The 3,598-nt window shown below is 35.7% G+C and overlaps 1 non-coding gene across 1 annotated transcript; it reads left to right on the top strand.

Annotated features, from left to right (window-relative positions):
- Positions 1 to 249: 249 nt before the first annotated feature.
- On the top strand, positions 250 to 3,598 carry LOC117399338 (uncharacterized). The gene is made up of 2 exons (XR_009328464.1): positions 250 to 773; positions 1,408 to 3,598. It is a non-coding gene; the product is annotated as an uncharacterized LOC117399338 (transcript).

Below are 3,598 nucleotides of genomic sequence, written 5' to 3'. Positions count from 1 at the left end.
ACCTGTCTGTCAGTGACACAAGTGACCTTTTATTGGTGGTGCCAGTTCCACTGAGGAATTGAACATAAATCGACACTGTCGAAGCGCTACCCACCCCCCCGCAACCCCCCACCCCCTCCTGCCCACATCTGCACAACAGAGACAATCTCACCCTTTTCTTATGCTCAAACCAGTTTTGTTGTAAAGAGAGGCATACTTTCACTCCTGGGAGTAACAATAGGCTTTGTCCCAGATTTTCCCACCACCACTCAATAGGGTTTGGAGGGGGTTTTCCATAGTAACGATTACAAAAAGGAGCCAGTGCCATGAAGACAAGAGCAGGGCTGTAAAAACAAGTCTCTCCCAAGGTAAAAATCTTTGTTCAGCAAGTTTGCATGCGATAAGAGTTTGAGAAAAGCTTGCAGAAGCAGAATCAAAGGGACCATAGATTTTAAAAGATTCATCACATCAACAGTGGCACATCCTGGATTGCCGTACAGGCAAGTTACCCAGTAATACACTTCAGGATCTGAACTTTCTCTCTGACTTTTCTCGCTGTTTTGTTAGTGTGAACAATGAATTCTGAGACTCAGTATGAAGACTCTGTTTCTACACTGGTGTTAGAGAACATCAAAAATAAACTGATCAACGCTTTCAGAGAATCTGGACAGCATGCAGCTGCTTCTTGTAGTAGTAACAATTCTTATAGTTTAGTTACAAAGGACATCCAAGCAAATGAGGAGCTCAGGAGAGCTAAAATAGATGGAGCAATAACCTGGCTACGGACAGAATTGGTAAGCACTACCTCTGCACTTTCTCTGCATAAGTTTAAAAAGGTCTTGTGCTATATACACATTGGCATACTGCTTATGTGTTTATTACTGTAACTGTATTGTGGTATTTATTTATTTCAAGTGATACATATACATGTAAATCTAAGAGATTGTAGTTAATTATCTATTTATTCAATATATTTGATTTAATGTAATGTCCCTGTGTCATTAGTAATTAGTGTAAAAATAACATAGACACCAGTGAGGTATTTATTATGAAAACTAGTTTACATTACACTGCAAACATTTTAAAAATCAATATACTGCATTACATTTCATATTTTTCATAGATACAAATACATTGATATAGAGTTTAATAATATTTTTGAACTTCCTTATATGACTCTCCTGTGGGGTATAAACTTGTTAAACATCTTATAGCCACTAAAGTCATTTTCCCTTCCATTGGACCCAGTAAGGACACTGAAAACAAAGTTGTATTAGCTGGCCAGAATGTAGAAGTATTGAAAATATATAGCACTTTTCACAAGTGCACAAAGGATAAATACTCAATCCTCAGTAAATGTCTGGTCTGATTTGTTTTGTGCCATCTATATTATAATATAAATTAATGTGTTTGTTTGTGAATTGACAGCTGGAGATGCGATCCCAGGACAGACAGCTTGCTAAAACATTACTGGACTTAAACACAGAGATACAGAGACTAAGACGAGAACATGAATCATCTAATTCAGACAAGAAACCAAAAGCTAATAACAATGACCCTGAAACATCTTTCCATGGCGGTGGAACAGATGAGGATCAGTCTTTTATTCAGATGAACTGAAAAAACAGATGCTCTCAAGCACTTGAGTTTTTATTTTTTCAGCTGAGTGATCTTTTCCAAATGTTATCTCACAATGGACTACCAACTGTAAAACTTGCACAAAAGCAAGCGTTTTCATTCTTCTCTAAATCTGCCCTTGAGCTTGTCTAAAGAATCCTAAATGCCAGGACTGAACAGCCTTCCTCAATGTGACGTTTCAACTCTGCCAGCCCAAGCTATGCATCTGTATTAATAGAGGTCAAAACAAGCTCAAAGTCAGGTAAATGCAGATGTAGTGAAAAATGATAAGAACAAATTACAGAAACAAAACCCATAACCACTTACTTACAATACCATAAGATAGTAAAGGAAATATCAAATTAAATTTAAATGATTTTTTTAAATCTACACATTCTTTAAGAATAATGACTGCTCTCTCTTCTGATTTCTTGCAAGTTTTAAACTGTTACAACAGTTTTACTCTTAGAAATGTTGCCTTCAAATGAAGGCCCTTTGGGGAAATTCACAAAGCCATTGTAATATTTATTTTTTTCCTCTCAGACAGTAAATGGCTTTTTTAATAATTGCAGATTAGAAACTTAAAGTTGAATACATAGCTTTTTGTTTACATGTGTTATGTGAAAAACGGTGGCATATTGCTGTCACTGCTCTTTTTGTATTATTTATGGTATGGAAAAAATTAGGGTTTACAAAATTCTGTGGCCTATCTTAATATATAAAGAAGAAAGTTTGTCTGTCTGTCTGTTCCTTTATGCATTTGGACCCCGCAGGAGCCAGTGCAACCAAACTTTGCATGGCCTCCTCTTTCATTATTATTATTCATTTGTTAGCAGACGCCCTTATCCAGGGCGACTTACAATTGTTACAAGATATCACATTATTTTTACACATTATTTTTTTTTTAACATACAATTACCCATTTATACAGTTGGGTTTTTACTGGAGCAATCTAGGTAAAGTACCTTGCTCAAGGGTACAGCAGCAATGTTCCCTACCTGGGATTGAACCCACAACTCTCCAGTCAAGAGTCCAGAGCCCTAACCACAACTCCACACTGCTGCCCCTAATTACATTTCATCCAAAATTTTGAACCCTGGGGTACTTTATATAATAACCACATTGCTTGATCACTACAGTAGCCATGTACAGTATCTCAAATTAAAGAAACCCACAAAACAAAAAAAATAAATAAAAAGAACAAACATCTTAAAAAAATTAAAAATGGCAAAAACTGAAAAACAGTTAAAAAAAAAGAAAAGGAGTCCGAGCGTACTGTGCGACACCCAAGATCGGTAACTTATAGGAAACCATAAGGCTACCTTTCCCCAATTTGTCATACATGAAACTTTGAAATACTGAATACCAGGCAATGCCGGGTACTTCAGCTAGTACAGTATATTTAAACATTTAGTTCATAGGCCAAATGCACCCTCATCCTTTTAACAAATAGGTCTTGAAATGACTTATTTTATGAAAAAAATAACAAGCAAAAGCAAGCAGTGACGGCAGCATATGAATCTATTACAGTTCAGAGACGATCTATATTGTTGTTACTGTACATCAACAGTGTGGTTGAAATACTGTAAGTGGAGAGCAAGTGCTCCTTCAGACAAAATAAAATCTTGCCACTGTCTTAAAACAATTGTCAGAGATTGTTTTTTCTGTTTTCCTGTCAGCTAAATTTATCATACACAGTTGCTACTTTATACAAACAAAGCATGTCAAATATAAAGTCTGTCTTAATAAAATAAACAAATATAATTTAGGTTTAATGTTTTTAACATTTTTTAAAACCTTATAGACGATGGAATTCTATGTAAAACTGTGTGGTAACTACCAGTACTAAAGATTACATTTTACTCAAAAAGAAAGAAAACCTGCACATGTATTCCCCTATTTATGAATTGTTTCTGATGGACAGTAGTATTAGTGCTGCACTATTGACATGTACCTGTGCTGGCCCTGTGGGCACAAAGTGAATAAACTAAACTAAACTTAA

Source organism: Acipenser ruthenus, chromosome 4, assembly GCF_902713425.1.
Source record: "Acipenser ruthenus chromosome 4, fAciRut3.2 maternal haplotype, whole genome shotgun sequence".
In the NCBI taxonomy this organism is placed as follows: Eukaryota; Metazoa; Chordata; class Actinopteri; order Acipenseriformes; family Acipenseridae; genus Acipenser; species Acipenser ruthenus.
Note: the sequence above shows the minus strand (reverse complement) of the source record. Positions and strands in the feature narration are given on the sequence as shown.